Genomic DNA, 21,831 nt, shown 5'->3' with positions numbered 1-21,831 from the left:
TACAGGTGATGTGATTGTGAAATGAGCAAAAATATTTGCACGTTTTTCAATTATATCACCTGTGTTTCCTAACATTACGAATCACATTGTGCAGATGAGGTTTAGGCCTGTCCAGGGAGACAGAGGAGGTCTGGCCTTTGTTCAAGAGTGCAGTGGACATGACTCACTTCGTTGGTAGGCCTGCACATGTATTATCTCCTCTGTACTCTTCAACAAGCCTAAATTTCATCTGCAACCCTGAGTAGGCCTCACCTCAAACAAACTTCTGGATAGGCCACACCTTATCGGCATCCTGAACCAACCATTTAAAATGTTAGGGGCAGATTTATGATGGCCGTGCGCCTCTTTTGCGCCGCCGTTGCGTCACTTTTGTGACGCAGCAGCGGTGCAAAAGATGCACCATGTTGCAAGATAGGCCTCACTTCATCTGCAACAAGATACCGTCAGTTTAAAATGTATACATTTAGGACTGTGTAGGGGGCATGGAGAAGCTGAGGCTTCTGTAAGTGTCAAAGTTGTTGCATACAGTGCTCACCTTCTGCGTACTCTTTGATATGCTAGACTACATCTGCACAATGAGATACCTAAGCAAAGGAAACACAGGTGATGTGATTGTGAAATGAGCAAAAAAATGTGCACGTTTTTCAATTACATCACCTGTGTTTCCTAACATTACGAATCACATTGTGCAGATGAGGTTTAGGCCTGTCCAGGGAGACAGAGGAGGTCTGGCCTTTGTTCAAGAGTACAGTGGACATGACTCACTTCATTGGTAGGCCTGCACATGTATTATCTCCTCTGTACTCTTCAACAAGCCTAAATTTAATCTGCAACCCTGAGCAGGCCTCACCTCAAACAAACCTCTGGATAGGCCACACCTTATCGGCATCCTGAACCAATCATTTAAAATGTTAGGGGCAGATTTATGATGGCCGTGCGCCTCTTTTGCGCCGCCGTTGCGTCACTTTTGTGACGCAGCAGCAGCGCAAAAGATGCGCTATGTTGCGACATATTTACAACTTGATGCATCTAGGCAGATGTGTCACGCTGTAAAGTCCTGCGCCACATGAAACCTGCGTCAGGTTTCATGTGGGCGTTTTGTTGCAGGGTGGGCGTTCACTTGCATGAAAGCTCTGTAAAACTAACACAGTGAAATTTACAAGATTTCACTGAGTCAGCTTTATGGCATTGCTGAATTAAATCCTTACGCCTGTTTGAAACAGGCATAAGGAGTGATGCACCATGCAATGTGTGGCTTGCCCCTGTGCATTGCAGTAGTCATGTCGCGCTTGCGACGTGATTCCTGCAATGCGCCGCTTTTGCGGCACAGATGCGTGACGCATCTGTGCTCTTTTTGCCCCATGGTGCTCCGCATTGTAAATGCGGCACACCATGGGTGGCAGAGCAGCGGCGCACGTTAACTGGTGCATCCCTGGGGATGCGCCAGTTAACATAAATCTGCCCCTTTACATTTAAGTATGAGCAGGGGACACAGAGTCGGTGAGGCTTATCCAAGGTTAAGAAGAGATGAGTCCTGTTCACTGAAAACTTGGACATAGGCCTCACCTCCTCAGCATCACTGGACATGGCTAAATAATATCTGCAAAATGTTACTCTTGTTAAACAATTTTACTATTATAGTCTCTGAGATTTGTCTCTTACTCTGCAACATCTCATTGTTGTTCTCTTCCTTTAAAGATAACGACAACATCAACCATGAGTGATAATGAGCAATCTGTTGATCTCGATCTTATCATTGAACTTGTCATTGAAACGTCAGTGGAAGTAGATCCCTTGGATGATTTATATACTGTGGATGATGAAGAATATGATGAGGATGCTGATTTGTCAGATTTGTATGACATAGGTTGGGCAGCTGACCTGCTCGAGCCTATTGAACTGTAAAGACTTTTAAAAATAAAATGAAGTTACTGGAAATAAAAAGTAACCATGTTAACCGTTTTATTTAAAATTAAATACAACTTCAAAAACAGCTTGTGTGAAGTGTCTTTAATAAAATAGTGAAATATGCTAATAAAATTAGTTCAGATTCACATATAAAAGAGCACAGGTCAAATGTAGAAGCATTCCATTTCTTTGCTACTATTTCTGAGTTTTAAATTTGTCAATGCACTAAAAATTATTGTATGTAGAATTGACAACTAGTGTGTTAATTTTTTGACGACTGTTATTGATTTACTGTTTAGTAATAGTGGTTAATAACATTTTTTATTATATTTTACCACAGATTCAACTGCAGATCATTTCAAAATTAAAACATGCCTTCGAGGCAAAGGAGGAGAAAGGCTACAAAACGTCAAACACAGCAGCTTACTACATGCTTGCAGCAGTCCTCTACAATAAAAACTCGTCAAGTCACCAAAAAAGCTCCGGGTAAGACAACGAAATCTTTCCTAAGAAACATTTCCAGAAAAAAAAGTATCACTACAGAACATGTTTTAGTCCAGAAGAAGAGAGTCAATTTAAACAGGAAGGAAAGGCCCCTTAATAAAGTTAGTGGTAGAGCAGGAGAAAACTCTGTGAGTGCCAGTAGAAGGCACAATCAATTTAGGGACATTCGTACACGAATGTTCCGCAACAGGATAATTGTAAATTTAATGAAAAATGTCAAGAAAGGTCAACAAAAACTGGCTTTTTATAAGAAAAAATAAATGTTGAGAAAATTATTGATCAGGCTTTGGAAATGAAGCGAAAGTTATTTATTTTGGTAATCAATAGAATTAGGAAACTAAACAAGGCAATTTATGAATTCAAAACAAATAGTAGATGGAAGAGAATAGTTAATCGTACAAATTTTTGTGAAGTATTTTCAGGAGAATGGATGCATAGTTCAAGTTGTGAGGCATTTTTCAATGAGTAGAGTTACTTCCAGGACAATGATTTGGTGCATGCAGTTGACACCAGTGGTCGAGCATATGAGGTGAAAGACGGTTGTCCAGTTGAAAAAGAAAAACTTGTGTCAACAGAGGCAGAAGAGGTGTTAGGTGATGAAGTTTTAGGGTCCAGTGTACACCTGGAAGTGTAGTAGTATTTGCAGTGTGCGACAGGATTCCATCAATTTGCTTTGTGATTTTGTACGGACATTTAATAAGAAAAGTTTAAAACAGAAAATGAAGTTGTTGCAGGAATTAGATCCATGCAGAGTGAGAGAAGTGACAGGTTTACATGGTCATTCACTGGCTTGTCTTTCCAGGAGAGTATGCCAGAGTGTTTTTCATCATTTCAGGATGCTAGCAGTCCATCATAATAAAGTGAGGAAATTAGTGAGAATGTTGTATTTTGCTAAGAGCCCAGCAATTAAGCTTAAACAATTAAGCAGTGCTCTTTTGCATGGTTCTGAAGTAGATGTGAAGAATATTTGTGAAGAAATTGAGTTTTGTTACTTTGCAAGTAAAAAGGAGAATGTTGAAATTGACCCAGAAGAAGAAGGTAATGTGGAAGAGAGTGTACAGATTTCCAGTACAGATAATTTTCAGAAGGAAATTGCCACGTTTCAGGTGAAATCAAGTGAGAGGCCTAATTTCACTTGTGTGTGTTGTCGACGCACTTATTATAAGAATCAGAATAAGTTAGTGGATTTATATGCAAAAAGTGAAAGGGAAAATAATAGTGAATGGAAGGATTTCGCAACATACTTGATGGTAGAAAATTGTTTTGATTTGGGATCGGATCAACGTGTGTGTACTTATTGTTGTAACAAATTAAATGAAAACCGGATGCCTGCTAGAGCGGTTCATAATAATCTGGAATTGGTTGACATTCCTTCTGAATTGAAGGATTTAAATACTTATGAATCTATTTTGATTCAAAGTGTCCATCCCTTTCAGGCGGATGTATGTCATTACATCGCATTCTGATACCACGCATACCATTACAACGCGGGTATTACAACGTGATGACAATGACATCGCATGCCATTACATCGCATACTTTTACCACGAGTATGCTTTTACCACGCATGCCATTACAACGCAAAGGCATGCGTGGTAAAGCTATACTTATGGTAAAAGTATGCAAGGTAAGTTACATCTCTATCCCTACACCTACACAACAAACTACTCCCACCCTTACACTACCCTAACCCCAAAACACTACTACAGTACTACACTACCCACACTACTCCCACCCTTACACTACCCTAAACCCTAAAACACTACTACGCTACCCACACTACTCCCACCCCTACACTACCCTAAACCCTAAAACACTACTACGCTACCCACACTACTCCCACCCCTACACTACCCTAAACCCTAAAACACTACTACGCTATCCACACTACTCCCACTCCTACACTACCCTAAACCCTAAAACACTACTACGCTACCCACACTACTCCCACCCTTACACTACCCTAAATCCTAAAACACTACTACGCTACCCACACTAATCCCACCCCTACACTACCCTAAACCCTAAAACACTACTCCGCTACCCACACTACTCCCACCCCTACACTACCCTAAACCCTAAAACACTACGCTACCCACACTACTCCCACCCTTACACTACCCTAAATCCTAAAACACTACTACGCTATCCACACTAATCCCACCCCTACACTACCCTAAACCCTAAAACACTACTCCGCTACCCACACTACTCCCACCCCTACCCTAAACCCTAAAACACTACTACGCTACCCACACTACTCCCACCCCTACACTACCCTAAACCCTAAAACACTACTACGCTACCCACACTACTCCCACCCCTACACTACCCTAAACCCTAAAACACTACTACGCTACCCACACTACTCCCACCCCTACACTACCCTAAACCCTAAAACACTACTACGCTACCCACACTACTCCCACCCCTACACTACCCTAAACCCTAAAACACTACTACGCTACCCACACTACTCCCACTCCTACACTACCCTAAACCCTAAAACACTACTACGCTACCCACACTACTCCCACCCTTACACTACCCTAAACCCTAAAACACTACTACGCTACCCACACTACTCCCACCCCTACACTACCCTAAACCCTAAAACACTACTACGCTACCCACACTACTCCCACCCCTACACTACCCTAAACCCTAAAACACTACTACTCTACCCACACTACTCCCACCCTTACACTACCCTAAACCCTAAAACACTACTACGCTACCCACACTACTCCCACCCTTACACTACCCTAAACCCTAAAATACTACTACGCTACCCACACTACTCCCACCATTACACTACCCTAAACCCTAAAACACTACTACGCTACCCACACTACTCCCACCCTTACACTACCCTAAACCCTAAAACACTACTACGCTACCCACACTACTCCCACCCTTACACTAGCCTAAACCCTAAAACACTACTACGCTACCCACACTACTCCCACCCCTACACTACCCTAAACCCTAATACACTACAATAAACATACACTACAACACTACACTACCCTAAAACCTAAATCACTACACTACATAAACACTACACTACCCTCCCTAATACACTACACTAAATAAACACAACACCACAACACACACTAAAACGTTTTAAAAAAACACAAACAAACATTATCACAGCTTTACAGGTAAATCGCAACTCTTGAAAATGATAACCAACTTGCAGAAATTGGTGGAGATATGATTCCACATATTTTAAAATTGATGTTATAGTATTTGCACGCCGTAGAGCTGGTATTGCATCTTCCAATTAGCAAGCGGAAGTCCCGCTGCCCTTGTAATTAGAGCCTCCATTCTGTTTCGGGGCCACATTTTGACAACCGAAATAAAGTGCCTTTTTTATTCACACTATTTTACCCAATTTCGAGTGTTTTAGATGCCGCCGCCGCCGCAATTACACATTACATTGTATGCGTTGTAAAAGCGCATGCGATGTAATGGTATATACGATGTAATGGTATGCGTGGTTTTACCACGCGTTGTAACATCACATGCGTTATAATACATGCGATGTAAAAGCAACGCGTGGTAAAACCCGCGTTGTAATGGTTGTTCCCCCTTTCAGGCTATTGTACGAATGGAGCCAAAGACAGGGAAATTGCCTCCATCAGATTTACAGAGAGGATTAAAGGGAAGAGTTGTTTATTTGCCTCTAGATTTGAAGAAAAACATTAATACAATTGGAGTAGAGAAAGTGGAAGAGGAACCTCTGGTTATCTTAGTTAATGGGGTTCCGACAAAGAGTAAGAAAATCTGGCAAGATTTAGTGGATGTTAGGAAAGTCAAAAAGGCAACATTGTATTTGATGAAAAACAATAAGTACTACAAGAATGTATGTGTTGCAGAAGAGGAAGTAAGTGAAGAAGAGGACAGCGATTTGTGTGCTGGACAAATTGAGAAAGTAGAAGCCTCTAAAAATGAAGAAATATATGAACATTATAGTGTTCATCCTTTGCATTCCAAGGAAGTCATGGGGAATGCTTTTGAGTTGTTTCAAATGAAACAAGCCAAAGGGAGTCCCATTAGTGTTTGGGAGGAAAGTTTGGAAGCTCGGTGTTTCCCACAGCTATTTCCAACAGGTCAAGGAGGAAGATATGATGAGCGACCTGATCAAATTCCTGCTTCTGAATACCGGACTTTACGATTGTATGCAGAAGATCCTAGGTTTCGTCAATGCATTCCCTATTTGTTTTATCTACTGTTTGAAAGTGATCTGTCTGGACTGTCATATGCAGTGAACCACATCTTGAAAAGTGGTGTACAGATGCAAAATATCTCGGCAAGGGACTTTATGGATAAAGTCAATGTGCAAGACAGTATTTTGGATTCTCACCTGATTAATCTCATGGCATGTCAGCGTGGTACTAATGAGTACTGGTACCGTCGTCATGGTGATTTAAAATGTATGCTGAGGAACTTAGGAACTCCCACATGGTTCCTCACTCTCAGCTGTGCCGAGTATGGCTGGGAAGACTTACTTGAATTTCTACGAGAGGTAAATGGAAACATTGAAAATATTGAATTCAAGACACCCGGAGAACTGTGCTCTTTGGATCCAGTGAATGTATGCTGGTACTTCAATCATAGATTTGAAGCTATGATGTCTTTCATCATGAACAAGAAAAATCCACCTCTTGGAGAGGTGTTGGATTTCTTCTGGAGAAAGGAGTATCAAGCAAGAGGTGCTCCTCATATACATATGCTGCTATGGATCAAAGATTCACCCAAATTTGGAACAGATCCGGATGACTTAGTGATGAGTTTCATAGAACAGTATTCTACATGTGCTGTTCCAAAGACAAAGGAAGACAAAAGCCTAAGAGAACAAGTTTTACGCTTTCAAAGCCATCGTTGTGGAAAGTACTGTCGTCGTAAATTCAGAAACAAGGACAAGTTCTACACAAAATGTCGTTTCAGCTTTCCACGACCGGTGATTTCTAAAGGAAGAGTGAACAGTTTGATGTCTTCGCTGCGACATAATGTGACGAGGAAATCATCCAAAAATACATACAATTTGAAAAGAAACGAAGAGTCCAAGTACATCAACGACTACAACCCAGTGATTTTGTCCATGTGGAATGCTAACATGGATATACAGTTTGTGGCTGATAACTGTATGGCTGTGGCTCGGTATGTGACATCTTACAACACAAAAAAAGAAAAGACAGAATTGAAGGATATGTGGGAGGACATTTCCCATGAAAAGAGCCTCAGTAAGAAGTTGTACAGTTTCAGTCTGAAGATGTTGTCGCATCGAGAAATCGGAGCTTACGAATGTTCTGACCGGTTATCTTCAGCAAGTCTCTATGCCAAATCTAGGAGTATCATTTGGGCGAGTCTTGCTACAACGCGTAATCGAGTTCTGAAACCTGTACGGGAAATTGAGTATTTGGCGGAAAAGGAGCCAAACAGTACAGATATTTTGAAGACCAACATGTTGGATACATATTATCCAAATAGAAGCAGTCATCTCGAGAATGTTTGTCTGTATGAGGTTCTACAAAATTACATATTCAAGAGGAACATCAAAGAAGATATTGATAAAGGAGTGTATGCTGTAATTGGAAGTGAGGGATGTCTGGTCAAGCAAAGAAAATGCCAATTGGTAAATCATCGAAAATTGAGTGGCGAATCTCCTGAAAGAAAAGAGTTTTTCTATTTAGCTCTTTTGCAACTTTTCAAGCCTTGGCGTGCAGAAGAGGAACTGCTTGGAGATTTCCTCTGTTACGAAGACTCTTTCAATGCAGCCAAGGAGACCATAGAATGTCCTGTTTTTCCAAAATATCTAGAAATGTTGAATGCGGAAATCGAGCAGGAAGCAACAATTGCAGCCGAGATTGCTAGAGACAGTTCTCAGGACAGTCAGAGTTCTGTTTCATTGAGTCCGGATCCACTAGGAGGACCAGTTATCGAAAATGAAGCTGCCACTGCCATGATTGAAGTGGAAAGAGCCATGGCACATGCTCAGGAGGATGCGGTTAACTTAGAAGATTTGGAAAGACAACTCAACGTTGAGCAGAGGAAAATATATGACGAAGTTACCAACCAAATTGATCATGGATTAAGTCATGAGAAGAAAGAGTGCTCATGTACGTCGTTGAAGCCTGTCCGACTGTACGTGAATGGAGAAGCAGGAACTGGAAAAAGTTTCCTCATTAAAGCAATTTCATGTTATTTGCAGAAAAGGACTGAGTCATCGCTGTCTTGTGTTGTCACCGCTCCAACTGGACTGGCAGCACATAACATTAAAGGTATTACTTTGCATCGTCTACTGATGCTGCCAGTGGAGCATGATAACAAATTACAATACCACAAGTTATCTGGAGATGCTTGTTGTGAAGTTTCAAGAGTCTTGAGAAAAATGAAACTTCTTATCATTGACGAAGTAAGCATGGTTTCCAATGTCATGCTTGCCTTTGTGCATTTGAGAATGCAAGAAGTTCTTAAAACAGAGTATGATGTGTTATTTGGTGGCAAACACATCATTGTTTTCGGTGATCTTCTGCAGCTGACACCAGTGAAAGGACAACCAGTGTTTAAACTACTTACACATGAAGATACCAGGAAGTGTCTAGGGAGCATTGGCAACGTTAATATATGGTTAAACTTCAATTATGCTGAACTGCGTGAAAATATGCGTCAAGCGAAGGATGAAGATTATAAGAATATTCTACAAGATGTTAGAATCGAAAAAGTGACCGAGCATGGGAAAGAAGCTTTACATGCACGATTACTGTCAAATTTGTATCCAGAAGAAGACGTTCTGCCAGAGAATATTTTTCGGAAAATTACTGAGAAGAAATCTGGAATATGTTTGATGCCAACTCTTGCAGAATGTGCCATCTTCAACAACAAAATGTTGAATTTAGAAAACCAAGAGATTGTGAAACTGGAAGCTATTGACAGAATAAAGCATATGGGAGCAACAAATATTTTCTCTGAGAATTTGAAATCTAAATTGGATTCATTAGAGAAGACTATATCTAAAACTGCTGGTTTTGAAAAGACTCTGAATGTGTGCTTAAATTGCCGTATCATTTTGAGAAGGAATTTACATGTTGAAAGAGGTCTGGTAAATGGATCAATGGGTAATGTTGTTGATTTTGAGAAATACAGAAATAGAGATGGAATTGAATTTTTAAAAATTTAATTTGATGGCATTGAGGAAGTACAGCTAATTGGTCGTTGCTCTGCTAGGTTTTTGCTTGTAAAAGACTTATATGTTCGCCGTAAGCAGTTTCCTGTGTGCTTGGCATATGCGGTGACAATCCATAAATCGCAAGGTTTAAGTGTAGACAGTGCATTGGTGAAAATTGGCAGTTCTGTGTTCAAGGAGGGTATGGCATATGTGGAATTGTCATGAGTCAGAACTTTATCGGGATTGTACTTGATTGAGTGTGATGTCACAAACATTTGTGCGGATCTAGATTGTGTTAAGGAATACAATAGGTTAAGAAGAGAGTATGCGCCACATTTGCCTCAATATCCTTGTGATCGTGGGCGGTCAGCGGACTGGTAAAGCAGGCGAGGAGGCCGGATATAGTGGGCGATAGCGATTTATTAGGGTTTGTTTATACAAGGTTTATACGGAGACAGTAGGAGAGTCCGGTCCAAATCACGGGAAGAGGTGTCCGTCTTCTTCTTTCTTGTCTGGGCGGGATGAGGGTCCAAGGAAATGCTGGGTCTTTGGTGTAGCTGCCTCGTTGGGGTCGGAGAACACCTCGGAGGACAAACAAGAGACAAGAGGGAGCCGTTAGCTGTGCTTGGATTCGAGATCCTGTACCTTCACCGTTAACCCGGGAGTGTGAGGATACGAAGGGGAAGTGAGGGCGGTACGGGTATGGATCAGGGAAAGGAAAGAAATAGAAGTGCACAGGGATGTGGGGAGAGGGGTGCTCTTTGTACAGTGTGAAGTGCGTATTTACAACCTGTGTAGTGCTTACTTGTGACGTGCCTAGGATAGCGGGAACAATTTACACTGGGAGGGCTTTATAACTATTTACACGGGCACCTAGCGTGCTCAAGGGAGTAACTGGTACTCACGCGCTCCGCCGTAACTCTCCTCCGAGTTACGGCCGCTCTCCAGCCTCCTCCGTGGGACTCCACCACTCTTCGGACCACTCCTCGCGTTCTCCGTTCCCGTCTTCTCCGTCCGTCACCGGTCCAGCCGAATTCTCCTGCCACAATCCTTCGACAACGCTCGTGTCTTCTCTTCCGGCTTTTCTGTATCCGACAGTCGGTGGAGAGGCGGGCCTTCCGGGGTCACGGTGTATCCCTTCCGGTTCTTCGACGCCTCTGATTGGTTCCTGTACAGGAGAGAGGGGCGGGATGCCTGTCGTCAGGGACGCTGTTGTTGGGGGCTCTACGCGTCTACCTGAACGGGCTATGGTGTGAGGCGGTAATAGGGGAGCTAGATAGTCTCGGTTATGGGGATCTCGGGTCTCGAGATCACAATCCTTTGTTTGAGAAACGTGTGGTAGGCCAGAAACGAAGAAATGTGACCAATAGTAGGGAGGTTGTACCAAAAAGACGAAAAGTCGATGAACCCGAAATTATAAGCAGAAAGAAAATGGATTCTGTTGAAGATGTTGTTGGTTTTCAATTTGAAAATAGTTCTGGTGTCAACTGCTATGCTAATGTAGTGGTTAATGTTGTCTTTTCTCTAGAAACTTTAAAAGAACAGATTGTGATCAATTCGGATCAAAGTTTTTGCTGTTTATTGAATTCTGTGTTAGAGAAATGTAGCACTGATAGAACAAAAATAGAAAGTGTGTCTGAAATTCGAAATCTGTTAGACAAATGTTCAGGTCAAACGCAATTCTCTCAAAATATTCAGCAAGATTGTCAGGAGTTTTTAATGTATATGCTTGATGTATTGCAAGATGAAGGTGTAGATGTAGATCATCTGTTTGGCCTTTCTTATCTATGGCGATTCAGAAAAGGGGGTGGTGATGAACAGAGTGTCTGAATTAAGCAGACCACTCTTACCCAGTCCAAAGATCAGGGCTTGATCCATCACCGTTATTTAGCTCACTGCCACATCCCAGCTCAGAACCTGGCTATATGCAAATTAGTCTGTCCCTGGCCCAGTGCATCATGGGAACAGGGCAGACCAAACTACCAAGCCAATTCTTCACCAGAAAGGATACAAGCTTCCGGGGACCGGTTTCTGGCATTTCAGCCTCATCGGCCCGGCTTGCTTGAATCCTGATGGAGCAGTGAGCAAGGGACTCATGTCTGAGTATACCCTGCCACACCTATAGTGGCCAAAAACAATTCAGAAAAGGGGGTGGTGATGAACAGAGTGTCTGAATTAAGCAGACCACTCTTACCCAGTCCAAAGATCAGGGCTTGATCCATCACCGTTATTTAGCTCACTGCCCCATCCCAGCTCAGAACCTGGCTATATGCAAATTAGTCTGTCCCTGGCCCAGTGCATCATGGGAACAGGGCAGACCAAACTACCAAGCCAATTCTTCACCAGAAAGGATACAAGCTTCCGGGGACCGGTTTCTGGCATTTCAGCCTCGTCGGCCCGGCTTGCTTGAATCCTGATGGAGCAGTGAGCAAGGGACTCATGTCTGAGTATACCCTGCCACACCTGTAGTGGCCAAAAACGATTCAGAAAAGGGGGTGGTGATGAACAGAGTGTCTGAATTAAGCAGACCACTCTTACCCAGTCCAAAGATCAGGGCTTGATCCATCACCGTTATTTAGCTCACTGCCCCATCCCAGCTCAGAACCTGGCTATATGCAAATTAGTCTGTCCCTGGCCCAGTGCATCATGGGAACAGGGCAGACCAAGCTACCAAGCCAATTCTTCACCAGAAAGGATACAAGCTTCCGGGGACCGGTTTCTGGCATTTCAGCCTCGTCGGCCCGGCTTGCTTGAATCCTGATGGAGCAGTGAGCAAGGGACTCATGTCTGAGTATACCCTGCCACACCTATAGTGGCCAAAAACGATTCAAAAAAGGGTGTGGTGATGAACAGAGTGTCTGAATTAAGCAGACCACTCTTACCCAGTCCAAAGATCAGGGCTTGATCCATCACCGTTATTTAGCTCACTGCCCCATCCCAGCTCAGAACCTGGCTATATGCAAATTAGTCTGTCCCTGGCCCAGTGCATCATGGGAGGAGTTCTGATTTCTGATTGGTTATGTTTTATGGGTTTTTTAAACACAATCATTTTGATTGTGTTTTTTTCCCCCACTGTTATATGATGAATACCTTCAACTCACTGTTTTTAGTGAAATTTGATATATTCTGAGAACAGCAAAAATAAACCATTTAACATGTATAATTAATTCTGTACTTTGTATAGTGAATTTTAATTTGTACTCATCTTGTCTCATGCTCACTCATCTTTTACTACTTTCTATCAATCCTCTTTACATACTCACATTGCCTTTTGTTTTATTCTCTTTCACCCTTGTTCTCTAATTAAAATTATCTTTCAACCTTTGTTTCTCTATTCCAACTCTGCTTTTTTCTTTTCTCCCGTGCACCATTTTCCAGCTTTTAGACCTTCTGCTTCGCTTGTCTTTTCCATCTTTCCTCCCTTTGTTTTCTAAATTAAATATTTTTGGGTTCTCCTTTTTTGGTGCAATCAGTTAGTATAACTTACCCTCACTCATTTATCTTTCTTTGTTGCCTCAATCAGTCTGTATCTGACACTCTTTCCTTCACTTCCTCTGTCTCCTCTCTCCCTCACTCTCTTTTCCTTATTCACCCTTTCCTTATATAGTTTACCTTACTCACTTTCTTTTAGTAGCTTACACAACTTCAATTTAGTTTTCTCTTCTATCCTTCTTTTCTGTCACTGAAAGTATCTTCCTTTTTTTTCTCTTAGTAATTTACTCAATTACAATTTATTTTTGTCTCTGACTGTCTATCATTGTTTCTTTCTCTTTTTTTTCTGCATGTTTATCTCTAACTTTATTTCTTTGTAAAATTGGATGATTTTCAATCTTTTCCCTTGTCTTTTCTAATTTTTAAATACATGTTTTAATATTTTTCAAATTTTTGTTCTTTCTTTCACAGATTGAAAGTATAAAAATAACAAGTGACTAAGTTAACGACAATTATAAGGTAAGTGTTTTGTACTCTTTTCGTTACATTTCTATCACATTTAACTTCTATTAGTTCCACTGCTTCATTTCTTTAACCCTCAGTTTCCTGTCTTTGCTACTTCCCTCATTCCTTTTTCTATTACTTACTTACTCTACTCCTTCCACTCCTTTTCTCAGTCCCTCTGTTCTCATAGTTCCTCACTCCTGTTCACTCACTCCGTCTCCATTACTCTCACTCTCACTGTCTCTGACTCATCACTCTTTCACTACTTGTTCATTATGCTTTCTCCCTGTAGTTCAAGCACACTATGTTATTTACATTTCTTTGCTGTTCCAATTATTCCTTTTCTGTCACTTCTTCTTTTCTGCTTTCTGTTTTTTCTCTCTGTTATTCCACATGTTTTAACCTTAGTCACTGTCATACATCTTGTTTTATTCCTATTTACTTTCGCTCACTGTTTTCTTAACACTTTCCCTCAGGGTTGTTCTTTTAGTCCGGTTCTATCCCTACCTCTCATTCCACATCGTTTACTGTTTTTCTTCTTAATTTGAACATTCACTCACATTCTCTAAGAAACTCTTGTTTATTATTCTTCTACTCTCCTTTTTTTCTTTCACTTCCTTATCTATTTAGTTTTTCTCAATTATACCCTCTTACATCTTTTCTTTGGTAAATAGATCTATTAAACAGTATCTCTGTGTTACTCCCTCTAGCTGTCTTTCTTTTAACATTACTCTCTGTTTCCTTCCCTTATACTCACTCTTCTTTTTATTTTTTTATTTTTTTTTCTGTTTCGCTTCCGGTTCGCGTACCGGGGCGCGAACCGGGAAGCGAATCAAAAGAAATAGAGGTTGCCAGAGTGCTAAACATTCTAGCAATTTTTTATAAATGGGAGGTAGTTCTGAAAAGAACTTTTTTTATTGTTTTTGTTGTTTTATATATTTTTTTTATTTTTCTGAACATTTTTTTACTTTTTTTGTATTTTTTGAACGGTTTTATATTTTTTTTGTTTTTTTGGGGGGGAAACGAAAATCATTCATTATAAAGGGCTCAACAGGAGCAACAACAAAAAAAGATAATTTACTTTCTGGGGCATTTTGGACATTTATGATTTTCAATAGCTCTGTTGATTAAAGTTATGCTACTCTCCCTATAGCAAATTAATTTGCCGCAAAAAATGCAGACTTGCTTCACGACCCCGAACTTCAACTGAATGTTTGGGACCGTCTCCCTCGCCTCTGGTCCCGTCACTGCCTGTTCAGTTGATGTACTGGCCACAGGAGGGGGGTTTTCCTGCAGGTCACGTACCTGCGCAGCACTATAATTTATAGGGTGCCACCTCTCCATGTGCCGATGCATGGTGTAATTGCCAAAGCTGTACTTTTTGTCAGTCCCTCTGGACAGAGTTTTGCCACAGATGAGACATGTGACATAGCGGGCATTTACTTTTTTTTGGCCCCGGGGAAATGTATAGAATTGCCAGATGTAGCTATTCTTCACATGGGACCTCCTTGGCTCTTCGGGCAAAAACTGTCTCGTCCCTTGCTCCTCTTCCTCTTCTTCCTCTTCTTCCTCCTCTTGATTAAGGATGACCTGAGGAGGTGGTCCTTCCTTCCTAGGAGGTGGTGGTGGTGGTGGTGGTGGGGGTGCACCAGCTGCAGCTACTAATGAAGCCATTTCTTATCAATCAAAATAGGTCTTCCTCTCACAAAGTTGAAAGTCAGAGTGAGAAAAAAGGTGGGGGCTTTCATAATTTGGGAACAAAAATGTTCTAAACCAATGAAAAGTGTTATTTTTAGGTCACATGACCTAGCCTTACATCATTAGGAAACCAAAAGTGAAATTAACCAATGAAAAGTTTTATTAACAAGTCACATGATCTGTTACGCTTACGTTACGCGCTGCGCGCCGCGCCCCGGATCGCTTCCGGGGTGCTGCGCTTCGCGCCTCGGTTCGCGCTCCGGAGCACTTCCGGGTGCGCTAACGCGGCGTGTCATAAGACGCATTACGCGACAACGCGATACGTCGCGCTTACGCGACGCGTCACGATGTTGTTTTCTAATGCGGCAGTTGCGCAAACGGAACGTTTACCGGTTCGCGGACCGGGTCGCGGCACCAAATTGAGCTAACGGGAAGCTACCCGATGCGCGGACAGGCAGCGAAACAAAAAAATTTTTTTTTAAAAAATATATACATAAAAAATTTGTATTAAAAACATATAAAATATATTTTTCGATTTAAAGAAGAATACATTTTAAAGCTTTTTATATTTGCTATTAAAAAACCATTGAAATTCACTGAAAAAACCATAGGTTATAGACCATATATAGTTAGGAATTAGCATTTACAAAACCTTGAAAATTCACTGAAAAAACCATAGGTTATACACCATATATAGTTAGGATTTAGCATTTACAAAACCTTATTTTACTCACACAAAACCATTGAAATTCGCATATATAGTTAGTTGCACTAACTATATATCGCGCACCCGCAATCCACTGCTGATCATGTCACATATTACATCATTCATGACATGGTCAGTGACATCACTGATGACATCACTGATGACATCTCAAATGACATCACTGATGACATCTCAAATGACATTATCCAGTGACTGTATGTTTCTGTAAAGTTAAAATATGTCTTACATATTGAAGAATGAGTGGATTTATAAGTGTCTGGATGAAGGATTTAGTAGGTGCATGACTGACTGTATGAATGAGTGATTAAATGTGTCTCACTGAGTGCATGGGTTAGTGACTAAACTGTCTTAATTTGTGCATCATTATATCTGTTGTTCTGTAAACTGCTGCATGTGTTGATCAGTAGCTATATGAGTAACTATATGGGTTATTGATTGGTTGCCCATGTATGTGTATGGGAGACTGAGTGTGTGTGTGGGTGTCTGGGAGGTGTATGACTCTGTGCATAGATGTGTGAACAGTTGATTCACTAGATGTATGGGTTCAAAAGTGCATGTGGAAACAGCTGTATGGGCGGTTGACTGTGTGCATGAGTGTATTGGTGAGTGAATGGATATCTCAGTGCTACATGTCAAAGTAAGTACATATGTAAAACACAGTACATGTGAGAGTTGACATATATAAATAACTGTGCATAAGAGCCAGTGAATGTGTGAGTGGCTGTATGGATCATTGTGAACTTGTATCCGGGATTGTATAAGAGAGTAAATATGTGTTAGTATATGTTTGAATAAGTAAGGTGTGTATAACTGTATAGTTGAGAAAATGGAGGTGTGATTGATTCTTTGCATGACTGACTAGGTGTGTGTGTAACTTCATGGATGAGTGACAGTCTGTGAGTGTCTGTTTACACTGAGTGTATCTAAGGTTATATTAGAGTCTGAAGAGGTTCATCGTATTATCACATGAATGATGTCATCAGTGATGTGATCAGTAATGTCAAATGAGATGTCATCAGTGATGTCATCAGTGATGTCATTTGAGATGTCATCAGTGATGTCATCAGTGATGTAATTTGAGATGTCATCAGTGATGTCATCAGTGATGTCACTGACCATGTCATGAATGATGTAATATGTGACATGATCAGCAGTGGATTGCGGGTGCGCGATATATAGTTAGTGCAACTAACTATATATGCGAATTTCAATGGTTTTGTGTGAGTAAAATAAGGTTTTGTAAATGCTAATTCCTAACGATATATGGTGTACAACCTATGTTTTTTTAGTGAATATATATATATATATATATATATATATATATATATATATATATATATATATATACTAAAACTACTTCTTGCAAGAGAGCTGGGGCCACACAGGAGGAAACCTTTAGGAAGCACTTTATTCATCACGGCGAATGCATTTCGGCTTCTCATCAGCCTTCCTCAGCGCCCAAGTGTCCAGGAGGCTTATCAGCAAGCTGTTGGTAAGTCCTGCCTCCTTTTAGTAGTTGGTCCGCTCACCTGTGTTGGCTCACATTTATTAAGGTGAACTACAAGACCCAGAATCCTTTGTTGTGGATCCTTGTCGGTGGTGCGCAGGGGTAAAATTCATGCCAAGTGGTTGTGCGGGGGGGTGCAGGGAAAAGTGCGTGCAAATAAAACCAAGATTTTTCCTGCTTGTAATTTCTTGTACAAAGCGTCTCCTCTGGTCCCCCAACCGCTTTAGACCCAGAGTCCAGGATTCCTTGTAGCGGGGGCAGCAGTGGCAGTGCACACCGCCCTGCATGAGGTTAATAACCTCACTACCGTGTTATCTTGTCCTGAAATGCGCGACGGGCCCAGACCATCCAACCTCTTGGAAAACAATATATATTTGGTGAAGTTTATTGACATTGTAGGAGGAGAATTTCCAATGGGAAATGTTACAGATCATGTTCCACTCATTGTGTGTAGTTGGACTTGCCACTAAATATCATGGAATGTACAATGACTATAATGTGACAAAATGTAGGTTAAAAAGGGTTATGATGCTGGAGATTTAACACTCTAGTGTTATGTGGGCCAATGAAAACAAGGAAGGACTGGATGAATAAGTAATGGCTGCCATGATAGAAATACAGGCCCAGTTGAAGGTGTTTAGTCGAAACGCGTCAGCCGCATTATTTTTTTTGTTCTCTTTTCACACTCCTGTATGATGGTTGTTGGAGGCTTGCAATAAATCATACAATTATTTTGCACCATCAAGTGCCATGGATTTCTCTGTGTAAGTGTGCTGTTGTATCATGAGCTGAGGAAGAGACTGAGTGGAAGGACATGTGTGTATGTATATATATATAATGAGGAGTGCGTGTTTGCGCCTGGTGTATCTGATGACGCTAGTCAGAACGCCCCTCGCTATCTCGACGTATTGGGTAGAATGGAAAGCAGTATTGTACTGCACAAAGGGACACTGGCAATTTTCTGAAGCCATCGTTAGCCACTTATGACTTGGTAAGCATTCATGACTGTCTAGCGCATCTGCTGACTAATATCAGGACATTATTATGTGTTCACGCGGAGATCACTGCACCTCAAGTGTGTGTGATGTACTGGTAGCTACATAATTATGCGGATCCCGAATACGCACTGAGGGGCACATTGAAAGAGACACTGATTCGGAGTGGCCTAATGGGAAGACTGCTGAGTTAAAGCCATGATTTATGGTGGAAATCCTTGTTAAGTTGAACAGTGGGAAAATAATTACCTTGAGATATTACATCTTGAATCATGAGGCACAGGCCATTACAACTCGGTTGGTTTCATAAATATGCGTTTTTGTGGCTACATGGAACCAAACTCTATCTCGGTAATGTGACAGTCCTCTTTTTATGGCTACTCCACTCCTCCAATGAATAGAAAGTGCTGGTTTTAAATCGCTGTGCCAGTCTCTTCTTTTGCACCCTACATTGAGGAAGGCATACAAGCCAAAACGCGTCTGTAAGGTGCAATTCAATAAATAGAGTGGTACTAACTAACGCTTGAGTCTTGTGGTGTGACAATGAATTTCTTTGCGGTAAGCCCGAGCAGTGTCTGAGCCCGTCTTGTATGGGAAACGGGTTTTGGAGAGAATATATATATGTATATATTACCTACTGGCGATCGCCAGTAGGTAGTTATAGTTAGGACTTATTTTCCATAGGAAATCCGCAACATTCTATTCCCAATAACTTTGGCGCCGTTAGACGAATCTTTGCGAAATTCTTAAAACTCGTGGGGCGCTCCGGTCTGCTCCGATCCTGAAAGTTTCACGGTGATTCGTCAAGCGGGGGCCGGGAAAAAAAAGGGGGGGTCCCAAAACGCATTTTTCCAATGCAATTTCCCATAGGACCTTTAGCCACAGCTACAGCCCGAACTGCTGAACGGAATTACACCAAATTCGGCAAAGATGTAGTCCTCGGTTCAGACTTGTGCCTTTTGCTTAAACGGTGTCAATCTGTTCAGTAGTTCCTGAGAAAATTACAGTTAAAAACATATAAATATATCTATGGGCACGGAGGATCCGCGGACTATGAGCGCACCATGAGTGTATCATAAGCGCACCCTTCGATCACGCGCTGAATGCTAATTGGCTGTCAAGGGGTTGTCAACATTCGAAACCAGGAACTGTTGGTAACCATTTTGTGCCTCGGTAGAAGCGAGGCTGAAGAAGTCAGTGGAATATGTGTGGAAAACGTAGGAAGGGGGCAGGGTAGAAACACTTTAACCCTCTAGACCTGCTTAGGGGTCCCAGAAGGACCCCCAGGGCCCACAAAGACCCGGCAGGTGCGTGTAGGGTGTGCGGACTCTGCCATAAATAAAATAAAACTGAGCTTTTTTATAATTAGCCCCCGGGGGGGCTAAATACCGGGGGCAAAATTATAAAATTTTATGGGGGGCCCAGAGGGGACCCCCAGCCCCGGGGATTGCCACCCCCCGGGGCTAAAAAAGAAAAATGGTGGGGGGAGGGGTCCAAGTTCCCCAAAGCTGTGTGGACCACCACCCCCAGGGCTTTATGTATTGTGGTAGGGGGACTGCGTGGCCCCCCTCCTGGAGCACTCGAGGGTCCGTCACCCCCCGGGGCTAAAAAAAAAAATGGTTGGGCGGGCTGCAAGGTCTCCTCTTGTGGGAGGGCCAGCACCTGCAGTGTCCCGGGGTGTCCATCCCATCCCATAGCAAGGAAATCCGTTCTCTCTTTCAAAATCTAAATCAGATTGCTTTTTCACATGGGGAGTTGCATGTTAGTAGCTCCCCATGTGGAAAAGCAATGCCGGCTCCCAAACGCGTAGAAGGCGCTGGAGTCGTGCACCCTACAGATTATGAGTCATGCATCCAGCGCATGCACACCAGAGGGCAGCACTGAGCGCTGCGCTGGGTGCGCAACTTCTAATTTTACCGTAAAAAAATAGCCCCTATCAGTAATTTCTAATATCCCCGGGGACCTTATCCCCCATATCTTATAAAAAATGTTGCGGACCGTGGAAGGAGCCACAATGCCCCCACGGTCCCGCTGGCTCCCTGCGTCTTTCGGGAGCCGGCATTGCTTTTACACATGGGGAGATGCTAACTTGCATGTGGAAAAGCAATCTGGTTTGGATTTTGAAAGTGAGAACAGATTTATCTGCTCTGTCTTTCAAAATCCAAACCAAGGGGCATCTTATCAAGCAGGGCGATAAACATTATAGCCGTTTTAATGGGCTTGATAATATGGCCTTGTGAATTCCAATAGAAACCCATGTTCTGGTGTGAACATGGGGTTCTATTGGAAAGTGGTGCAAGGGTGTTGTAAATCTGGTTTGGATTTTGAAAGAGAGAGCAGGGTGCATCTGTAGGGTAAGTGCAGATTAGTGTAGGGGTAACAATTAGTATTCTAAGTCCATGGGGTGCATCTGTAGGGTAAGTGCAGGTTAGTGTAGGGGTAACAATTACTATTGCAAATCCAGGGGTTACATCTGTGGGGTATTTGCTGGATAGCGTATGAGTAACAATTACTATGAAAAAGAAAGGAGTTAAAGGAGAAGGAGTCATGCACTTTCATGGTTAACCTGGACGAACAGAAAGTGACGAGAGATGATTTCTGACGTGTTTTGCCTTGAGAGCCTGGTTAATCATTAAATGGGGTCGGGCAGATAAGTGCGTACTTATTCTGCAAGAAGCCTTACGGGGTCTTGCGAAAACAAGTCATCCTCAATAATCTGCATCACACTACACTTGTTATGCAAATGTTGCACATGTTCTTTTTAACTTTGCAAGTGAAGTAAGGAGTGGCAGACAGTGGTGAAACGTAAGTCATGTGATTGATCGCTAATGCAGCGATAATGTTAACTCCGTGACTGATAATTTTCCTGTTAATTTTTTAAAGATTGTTGATTATACTTCACCTCGTAAGCTTTATTTAATCAAACACGCGTGTGTTTTATTCCAAAGCGTTCTTTTAAACTACCTTTTTTTATTGTTATTATTTATTGTAAGCAACAATTGCCTCCCCCCGGCGTGTACTTGCAAGGTCATCTGATTTACTCGTATGTTAAAAACAGAAACTTTCTACACCTTTTATTCATTGGTTGTGAAGCATTGTAAGAAGACGTATTACCGACCAATCCCTTTCCTTGCGCAGATTTTCAAAAACATTTGATTGGCTGTTGTGTGGTTAACTCTCCCTTCCTGATCCTAATGTTGATTGGCTTGTTTTTTCTATGTGACGTTACGATACCCTCACCATGTACGTAGCCCATTTTATGGCACACTTTATTTTACAATGCGTTTCAAAAACTAGTTGTGGTAGGGTGTTTTTAACTTAAACTGTGTACTCTGCCTAAGAGTTTGTTGACTGTAAAGGTATTTAAAAATATTATTCTATT

Source organism: Lissotriton helveticus, chromosome 2_1 (assembly GCF_964261635.1).
Source record: "Lissotriton helveticus chromosome 2_1, aLisHel1.1, whole genome shotgun sequence".
Taxonomy (NCBI): Eukaryota; Metazoa; Chordata; class Amphibia; order Caudata; family Salamandridae; genus Lissotriton; species Lissotriton helveticus.
Note: the sequence above shows the minus strand (reverse complement) of the source record.